Here is a 10377-nt window from a genome sequence, read left to right on the forward strand (position 1 = left end):
AACCAAGAAAGAAATATTTTGACAAAGATATGATGGAGACAAAGGAATAGTCACATGGAGCTCTGGGGAAGAAACATTCCAGGCATAGGGCACCACTAAAAAAAAAGGTCCTAAGGCTGGAGCAGGCCTGGCATATTCAGGGAAGCAGAACGAAGTGAATGAGTGGGAGAAGATTTGAAAATGAGGTCAGAGTGGTAACAGGAAGCTGTGGGAAAGTAGGAAGGCAAGACTAGCCCAACACAGGCTTCTGGTAAACCAGAAAATTCAAATGCAGACAGCCTACGGGAAAGCCTGCCCTTTGCACACTCTGGCCTGATCCAGTAGGAGGTTTTCTGCCTAGACACAAGTTCATAGAATTGCTTTGACTTGAACACTGTCATGTTTTGGAATGGGTCTTCATCAGCAGTCTTCCAGTACTGTGTGGTGCACTGAAAATGATCAGACCAGCTAAAAATCTACCATGCTACTATTCATTAAGTAACATAAAACCTCTCCTTTTCCTATCCCTGGGGAAAACAAAACAAAAAAAAAAAAAACAACAAAAAAAAACAACAACCAAGCAGCAAATGGAATAATAACTAAAATCACCATAAAATTGTGGTCTTTTAGAAAGCTCACATGTTAAGCCCTGCAATCATTTTTTATACATGTAAGTGACTGACTTTATCAGCACATTTCCTGAAGAGCTCTTTGGGGAGCACTGAGTCACTGAGGGCTAGTTTTGATAGACTAGATGTAAGAGCAAGAGGCAAAGGGGCTCATGTGGGATTGCTGAAAGAATATAAAGATGATACCTGAAAGGTCAAAGGCACTAAACAACTTTGTTAGTTTTGAATCCTGGTGGCAGGCTGAACATCTGACTCCCATATGGTCTCAGTTAATAAGTTGGTCTTTTTTTAAAAAAAATATATTTGTTTATTCATGAGAGACACAGAGAGAGGCAGAAACATAGGCAGAGTGAAAAGCAGGCTCCATGCAGGAAGCCCAATGCAGGACTCGATCCTGGGACTCCAGGATCATGCCCTGAACCAAAGGCAGACGCTCAACCCCTGAGCCACCCAGGCGTCCCAGTGAGTTGGTCTTGACAGCATGAAAATCTCAAGCTTTGCTGATCACTTCATCATTTTGCCAAATGGTTTCTCAATCTTCCCTTCATATCAGGCCTCTAAGGTGAAATGTATATGAAAACTACTCATCCAACTTGAGTGGGATCAAAGGATCGATCCTGATTATGATGGTGATGGAGAGATAAAGTGGGAGGATAAGCACATCCTCTTGCTTTTGATGAAACAGGAAGTCCCAAAACAGTGACCCAGCTGAAAAAGTGATTTTTTGCAGTCAAATGACTTGGCACAAGGGGAAATTGTGAGAGTGGTACTAGGATCACTAGGCTTGATATGGAACGTGTGTTCATAATGTACAAGAGGTATTCACACTGGCTCATTACTTGCTTCATCATCTTGAGCCCAGTGCACCTGAAAAACCTCCAGATTAAGAAATCCCTTGACCTTTTTGTGTTCTGGGAAAGGCATTACTCAAGAGAATCACATGTCCCCACGTGACTTAGATAAGACTCAGAGATGATCCCCTTCTTGTACCTAAGACCAGGCCAGACACAGATCGACCAAATTCCCATTTGTTTTGTAAATGATTAGCTGAATTGTTTGTAGCCACTGACCCATCTAGACAACATACCTTCTAACCTGACTTGATCAAACTTTTTCTCTTCTTCCCCAGGCCCAAGAACTGAATCTACCCTCAGCCAGCATTGTAATGCAGAACAATCCTTCCTTAAAGGCCCCTCCTAAGAATAGGTTAAGTGATGCACAGGCAGAGCAGTATCCCATCTAGCAAGTAGAGAGATGGTCCCAGTTGCACAAAATAGGAGGTTTTTTTATAGGCAGGGTAAGGAAATTATTAGCAAAACAAAACAAAACAAAACAAAAGGATTTTAATCTTCTTTTTTGGGGGGGAGAGGGAGCAACTGGGTTTTTATCATGCAGATGACCTCACTAATGCTGATTCAGAAATTTCAGACCTGATGGTTAGTTAAAAGGCCATTCCTGGGAGAGGTTGGGGCTCATTGTTCTTTTTTCCAGAGCTAGAGGCTCCCCATGCTGCACTCCTGATGCCAAGAAGGGAAGGATACTGGATTCGACCTCCTTTGGGGGTGCTCTCAGGGTCTCCGGGGGAGGCAGGTGTTTCCCACGACACCCTCCTCAAGGAACTTCCCATCGTGCCCTGGGTGGCAAGGCTAAGAAGTCCCCATGACATCTGGCCTCAGGGGAACAAGAAAATCTGCTATGGAATGTGATGGAATTTGGCATCCCCTTCTGAGTCCCTCAGAAGTCCCCACCAGTGGTCTGGTTCATCTTGAGTCTCAGACCAAGAGACCCAGACCAGGCTCAAAGCCCTGAGATGCTGAGTCACAGTGGCTCACCTTGTTCCTTTTCTGACAGTTGTTAATGGCCCTCCTTCTGTCATATCTCAGACCTGGAGAAACTCAGTTCCTGAGAGAACAGAGTTTAGACTTTCTTCATTTTTATAGTAATTTGATGCAGAATTATTTTGTTTAGACTTTAACATATACTTAATTTGTTTGGTAATTAAGCACTTACATAGCATAGCATTTATTCAATGGAATTTTGAGCCATCTTCTGGCTAATTGTGGTTAAAAAAAAAAAAACACAATGTCTCTAATTTACCCAATTAAGGATTACACTGAAAAATATTTTAGAGAGTTGTTCAAATGATTTGTTGCAAATTACTTCTCAGGAAAATTTATGGCAATCCTATGATTTCAAAAAGAAGCCAGGCATTGTGTACATTGTGAGTGCTATTTCTTTCAGGAGCTTTTTCTACCAACTTCAATTCGCTTCAAGGGGTAAAGAAAAATCAGTTGTATCTCAGAGCCTTGCAATTCAAGTACCATGTCATTTTCTCCTGTTGTGGTTATGGTATCAAACTCTCTAAATCCACAAATCCGCTTTCTTTTTTTATGACGTTTGTTATATTCTTTAATCTTCCACTTAGCAGTTGTAATGTTCTTCTCCAGACTCCTGACATTAATGCAGCTGAATTTAAGAGCTCACTTCAGCTTCTGTCAAAGAGATTTCAAATCTACTCTTACATGAGGGAGTGGTGGTCAACGAAATTTGCTTTAATTTGGGGGATTATTATTTAATTTTGTAAACGATATCCCAGAAGTTAATATATGAAAAAACATAAATCAATACCTACAAATGTCACAACCCAGAATTAGGTTCTAATTAGGAAGAAATGTGATTTCAAAAGGCCACTTAAGCAACCTAATTATTGGCCACCTAATGGAAATGTATCAAAATAAGTTAAAATACATAAAATAAATAAAAGGATTCACAAGGGCGAAAGCAAAGCAAAAAAATAATGAAACCACACCAAAATAGTATGTGAAGACTGACAAGGAAGGAACTTCCAAATCAATCAATTCTCTTCTATGAGACTGGAACTCTTATTATTATTTTTTTAATTATTTTTAGAGATTGTGGAGAGGGACAGAGAGAGTGGGAGAGAGAGAATCCCAAGCAGACTCCATGCCCTGTGTGGACCTGGACATGGGGCTTGATCCCAAAACCCTGAGACTACGACCTGAACCAAAATCAAGAGTTGGGTGCCCAACCGACTGAGCCATCCAGGTGCCCCAGATTGGAACTCTATGCTAGTGCATATCTATGACACAGAAAACAAATCACTCCCTCAAAAGAAACAGTTTGGCATTAAAGCTTTTTTCCTCATTGTTATTATTCTTATTTTATGACTATTTCTCAGTAGTATTGGTAGTAGAGGGTAGTAGTCCAGAGCATAGGCTCCAGAGCCAGACTATGTGGATTTAAATCTTAGTGTCATATCTTTACTAACAGTGTAACTTCGAGCAAGTCACTCAACCTGATTGCACTTTATTTTTATCATCTGTAAGTGTACATAAGAATAGCCACTTCCCACGACTGCTGTGTAGACTGACAGAGTGAAGACAATGCCTGACTTGTGTGTAGTAAGCCCTCATTACTAACTTGGCTAACCTCATTAACATAGCCTCATCCCTCTTATCAGAGACTGAAACGCACAATAAAAGATTGTCAGTAGATACGTGGAATTCTAAGCCATTTCAGATCATAGATGTCTATATTGGTTTTCAATATACAGAGACAAATGCTTAAAAGTAATAAAAGTGATATCTGACAGAGGAAGGAAGTCTAAAATGCCAGCCCTTCACAAGAGCGATGGAAAAGCTGACAAAAACTGTCAGCTTCAACTTTTCTGGAACTCTGGAATCTAATCTAAACTTACAACAACCAAGGAAATGCTTAACAAAGAAAAAAACTGCTGCATTTTGGTGAAAGAGCTCTGTGGCATTTCGATGTACCCTGTTATCATCTCCTACACCCCAGTGTGGCAGTAGCTTTGAATGGCGGGGTGCACTCCAAGTGAAGGTTGCTGGTACAAGAGAAAGCAATATGGGTTTTCCTCCGAATTATGTATGTTTCGACCTTGCATATGGTGCCCTGAGGGATTCGAATAAGTATTTGCCTTTGTTTTGCCTATCTCCAAGCTTCCCCAGGACCAAGGTGGCTCCCTGGGTAGCATTTGTCAAAAATATAGGCAAATATATTAGATGTTGCTGCCTGGGACAAAAGGTAACAGTTGGAGTAAGAAATATACAAAAACTTAGGAGGGAAGAATCTTGGGAAGAAAATACTTGGAGAATAAAGGCTTTGAAAAACTCCCATGAATTTTAAAGATTCTAGAAGTCTACATGAATGCCTAGGTCAGAACACATTCTCGGAAACGACCTGAGAAGTCCTTAAGTTCTCATTACTGGCCAACCTTCGGGCTCTGTACAACCAAGAAGTGAAGGCTAAGGTAGAGTTTTAAACTGCCTGGCTATGCAATGAAGCAGTGCGCCAACACATATCTGATCTACAAAGACTGGAATAATCTTTAGTTTGGTTTGGTTTGGTTCCAGGTATTTAAAGAAAAGGCTCTCAAATCCCTAGCTACTACTCAGCTAATGGAACAGAGATTTCAGTTGGCCATACACAAGAAAGAATATACAGATACTACAAAATTAATTTTTAAAAGCCAGTAAACAAACAGCGACAACCACACAAGCAGCAGCAGGAAATTTTGAAGAAGGAATATAATCTGATTTTCAGAGTTGCCACATTATAATATTCAAAATGTCCAGTTTTCAAAAAAATTATAAGGCATGTAAAGAAACTAGAAAACATCCCATTCACAAGAAAAAAACAATTAATAGAAAATGTCCCTGGGAAAGCCGAGTCTAGAATCACTTTCCATATGAAAGTTATTATAATCTTTCTCCAATAGAAACAAGCCAGGGGCGTCCGAGTGGCTCAGTGGTTGAGCGTCTGCCTTTGGCTCGGGGCATGGTCCTGTTGTCCTGGGGTCCCGGGATCGAGTCCCACATTGGGCTCCCTGCAGGGGGCCTGCTTCTCCTGCTGCCTGTGTCTCTGCCTCTCTCTGTGTGTCTCTCATGAATAAATAAATAAATAAATAATCTTAAAAAATTACACACAAGCCAGTTTCTCGTTTTCTCTCTTTGAGTTTATGATGCATGCATAAAGACATCCTGGAATCATCTTAAGCCATTGTGATACACATGATTTTTCAAAGGAGAACCTTTTCATTTGAAAGTTGTTGAATTTTGTTTCATTCTTCAGATTATCATCTTTAGATGTCTTGACATAAAATTCATCAACAGTTTGAGGGAGATGGTTTTGCAACAGCAGTTTCCACCGACATTTTTTGGGGATCAATACAAATTAACTCAAAGAGCAGATAACACATTCTGTCACTATGTGCCTGTCAATGAATGGTTCTCCTGAGAGTTAAATTATTTCAGTATTCAGGGGAAGAATTAACAACAGAATGGCCTTGTTACTGTTTTGAAATAAGCTAGTTTCCCTGTCTTATTCTAACACATCTATGTACATGTTTTCTTTTCTTTTTTTAAATGTATATATTTTCCATGGGCATTCTTACAAGCTCCAAAGAGAAGGACATTAAAGTGATGGAAAATGTTCTGGAACCACCAGTAGTAATGACACATAGATATATCATAGTTGGTCAGTCTAGATGATATATGCTATATCTGAAAGTATTTAAACAATCAGAAAAGACATAGGACCTTCTGAGATCAATGATTTCTGCTCTCCAAGATGATTTCTAGAGGTAGCTTTTGTTTGGAAAAAGATGATATTCACTGTGTAATGATAAATAAGGCACAAGAATTAGATCTGTCACTGATCACTTACAACTGAAAATCTTAAATCTAGTTTACAACCTTGTGGCATTCAAAGACTCATACAATCTGTTTCAAATTTACTTTTCCAGTCTTATTTTTATTTTTATTTTTTGGCTGGGTACAGTATACTTTATTGATGGTACATGACAAGGTAGGGGTCCCCAAGCCCTCCCCTTCCTTGGGGTCTGGGATGTAAATTGGAGGTCAGGAGATTCTCATTGTGTTGGGGGATTAAGTTGGGGCAGGGACTTCCCAGCAGCTGAGGGCCTCTCTCTTCCTCTTGTTCTTGTTGGGGCTGAGAGTGGTCCAGGAGGCTCTTACCCCTTAGAGGCCATGTTGACTATGAGGTCCACCACCTGGTTGCTGTAGACAAATTCATTGTCATACCAGGAAATGAGCTTGGCAAAGTGGTCATTAAGGGCAATGCCAGGGGATCCCTGGGTGGCGCAGTGGTTTGGCGCCTGCCTTTGGCCCAGGGCGCGATCCTGGAGACCGGGGATCGAATCCCATATCGGGCTCCTGGTGCATGGAGCCTGCTTCTCCCTCTGCCTGTGTCTCTGCGCCTCTCTCTCTCTCTCTCTCTCTCTCTCTGTGTGTGACTATCATAAATAAATAAAAATTAATAAAAAAAAAAAAAAAGGGCAATGCCAGCTCCGGCGTCGAAGGTGGAAGAGTGGGTGTCACTATTGAAGTCGCAAGAGACAACCTGGTCCTCAGTGTAGCCTAGGATGCCCTTGAGGGGGCCCTTCGATGCCTGCTTCACCACCTTCTTGATGTCATCATATTTGGCAGCTTTCTCCAGGCGGCAGGTTAGATCCACAACTGACATGTTGGGGGTGGGGACATGGAAGGCCATGCCAGTGAGCTTCCCATTCAGCTCAGGGATGACCTCGCCCACAGCCTTGGTGGTGCCAATGGAAACAGGGATGATATTCTGGGCTGCTCCTTGGCAGTCATGCCACAGCTTCCCAGAGGGGCCATCCACGGTCTTCTGGGTGGCAGTGATGGCATGGATGGTGGTCATGAGGCCCTCCACAATGCCAAAGTGGTCATGGATGACTTTGGCCAGAGAAGTCAAACAGTTGGTGATGCAGGAGGCATTGCTGACAATCTTGAAGGAGTTGTCATACTTCTCGTGGTTCACGCCCATCACAAACATGGGGGCATCAGCAGAAGGAGCAGAGATGATGACCCTCTTGGCCCCACCCAAGACCACCCCAGTCTTCTCCATGGTGGTGAAGACCCCAGTGGACTCCACAACATACTCAGCACCAGCATCGTCCCATTTGATGTTGGCGGGATCTCGCTCCTGGAAGATGGAGATGGACTTCCCATTGATGACAAGTTTCCCATTCTCAACCTTAACCATGCCATGGAATTTGCCATGGGTAGAATCATACTGGAGCATGTACACCATGTAGTTGAGATCAATGAAGGGGTCATTGATGGAGACAAGATCCACTTTGGCAGAGTTAAAAGCAGCCCTGGTGACCAGGTGCCCAATACGGCCAAATCCGTTTGCTCCGACCTTCACCATCATGTCATGGGGATGCAGCTGGCCCTGCACCAGAAGATGCAGCTGTCTGTCCAACAGGGAGGAGCAGAGAGCCTCCAGTCTTATTTTTAAACGTTGCCCTGTTTGAACTTTCCCTCTAGGCAAACTGATCAAATTACTATCTCCTGACATGATTTATATCTTTTCAACCCTACACCTCTTCTCAGAGCACTCCTTTCTGGCACATCCTTACCACCTTCACTCCCCAAATGTTGCCTCTCCCCCTACACGGACTCCCCTACTTCAGTCTGATAAAAGCCTAAGGCTTCCAGAAGGAGGTGTCACCACCATATCCTCCCTGGAAAAGAGGTGTGCATCCTTTATTTGGCACAAGACAAACCCATGTAGTGTTGGCTTTATTTTGATCTAAATTGGAGGAAAATTCTGGATACCTCCCTAAACATCATAGCTCTGGAGTCATTTGCTCTTGGAGAAGGCAGCACCATAGCCTTCTATCCTGCACTTCCGTAAGCAGTAAAAGAAGCTGTTCCCCGATAACCTACCTTCTTTTTGCTTACAAAGATTTTTTTTAACCATTTTCTTGGTTAATACGTAGGCTATCTCTAATCTTGTAATCATTCTGTACGTAGAGAAGAAACGTGTCAGGATGTCTGGAAAGGTGCAGAAAAGTACAGTGCTGGTTCACAGAGGACAGCCAGGGGTCAGGCGCTCCTGAGCTGACTGCCATTTCTTAACTCAAGGTTTTTAAAGTTGCAGCAGAACACAACTTCACCCCATCTTTCCTGAAAATGGGAGGGAGGGATTAGGGTGGTATGTTAAGTGGAAGCTGAAAGTGGCAAAAGATGGTGAAATGTAGGAAAGATGATTTCTTGGAACTTCATAAATCTTGGTCAGAAATTTACGTCGTCGAGCAGTCCTGAGTTGTTGGCTGCTCTATCTTCCTTGTGACAGCTTCATGAATGACAGCTTCATTTCACATACAGCTTCATGAGAATAATGAAATCTCCAAGCTAAAGAAAACCACATTGGTATTTGAGTGTCTTGAAGTTTCTCGAGGGCCCCAAAGCACTGGAGTGGCTCAGAAGGGTAACTCGACAAGGGCAACAGTTGGTTTTTTAGTTCTTTGGTTACATGTCTCATTGCTCTCCCTAAACTGTCAACTCTCGGTGAGCTTTGATAGAGAATGAAATTTCTGATTTTTCCTACCTGATTCCCGAGACTCATTTCCAAAATGATGGGCTTACACTATACAGAGGCTAGATAGAAAGCATAAATTATGGGTTTTGCTGATATATCTTTAGTAATAGACTTCTCTCACAGAGAAGGAATACGTGAATATTCTCCATCAATCCTATTCAGTTATTTTCACTGTCAGCAAGGACTCTTTGGAGCATAGAGGTAGCTTGCCCCAGTCTCTGCTCCCCAAGACAATTTTTTGATTCTGTGATTCAGCTTTTGTCTCAGTTAAAAACCACTTTTGAATCTGAAGACCTCTTTTTTTTTTTTTTTTTTTTGAGGGAGAGGAGTGGGGAGGGGCAGAGGGAGAGAGGGAATCTTTTTTTTTTTTTTTGAAGATTTTATTTATTTATTCATGATAGGCAGAGAGACGGGGGGGTGGGCAGAGACACAGGCAGAGGGAGAAGCAGGCTCCATGCTGGGAACCCCACGTGGGACTCGATCCCAGGTCTCCAGGATCACACCTTGGGCCGAAGGCGGCGCTAAACCACTGAGCCACCTGGAGAGAGAGAATCTTAAGCAGACTCAAGGCCTAGCACAGAACCCAACACGTGGCTCGATCTCACCATCCTGATATCATGACCTCAGCTGAAATCCAGAGTCAGACACTTAACTGACTGAGCCACCCAGGCGCCCCAAATCGGAAGACCTCTTATTAGAAGTTTGTAAATTTGGAATTGAATAGTATCACACCCAATGGCAAAGTGTTAGCAGTGTGTTTTCTTCCAATATCTTATCTTCCAGACTTTTTGAACTTGACCGAGGGTGAGGAGTTCCTGACCTCAGTGGGATCTGGATCAGAACATTCCACTCAAGGTTTCTTCTGCCTCCAAAGCAGAAGTCCAGAAGATGCCTTTACTCTGGCTACGACTGCCCAGTCTCAGACTTCCATGCGCCTACTAGCGGGAGTGAAAGGATGCCCAAGAGCTCTGTGCGCTTCTAATAAGAATCTCTCCCTTTCTGGTCAACATTCAATACCTCCCACCTATTGTTTACCTTGAGATCGTCAAGACAAATGGTGTTGTGCCTGTTTTCTTGATTTCCAATTATTATCCCAAGAGGGCTAATACTTCTCAGGATTCTAACCTACATATGGCTCTGGAGCAGTGAGGCAACCCCCACCCTGCACTCTTCCTTTGCTCCTCTTCCATTTTATTTTTCCCCATGTGTCACCAAGTAATACACTATGTATTTTACTCATTTATTTGCTTAACTCCCTTCACCAGATGAGGGCAAGATTTCTTTATATCATTCATGAAGTACTCCAGTTGAACTAACAGTCCTGTGTGGATGAACACATAGCGCCAACAACAGTAAAAGA

General features: G+C 42.5%; 1 pseudogene; it reads right to left on the bottom strand.

Annotated features, from left to right (window-relative positions):
• Positions 1 to 2845: 2845 nt before the first annotated feature.
• LOC144308362 (glyceraldehyde-3-phosphate dehydrogenase pseudogene) lies at positions 2846 to 7841 on the bottom strand (annotated as a pseudogene).
• Positions 7842 to 10377: the final 2536 nt, after the last annotated feature.

Source organism: Canis aureus, chromosome X (assembly GCF_053574225.1).
Source record: "Canis aureus isolate CA01 chromosome X, VMU_Caureus_v.1.0, whole genome shotgun sequence".
Lineage (NCBI taxonomy): Eukaryota > Metazoa > Chordata > Mammalia > Carnivora > Canidae > Canis > Canis aureus.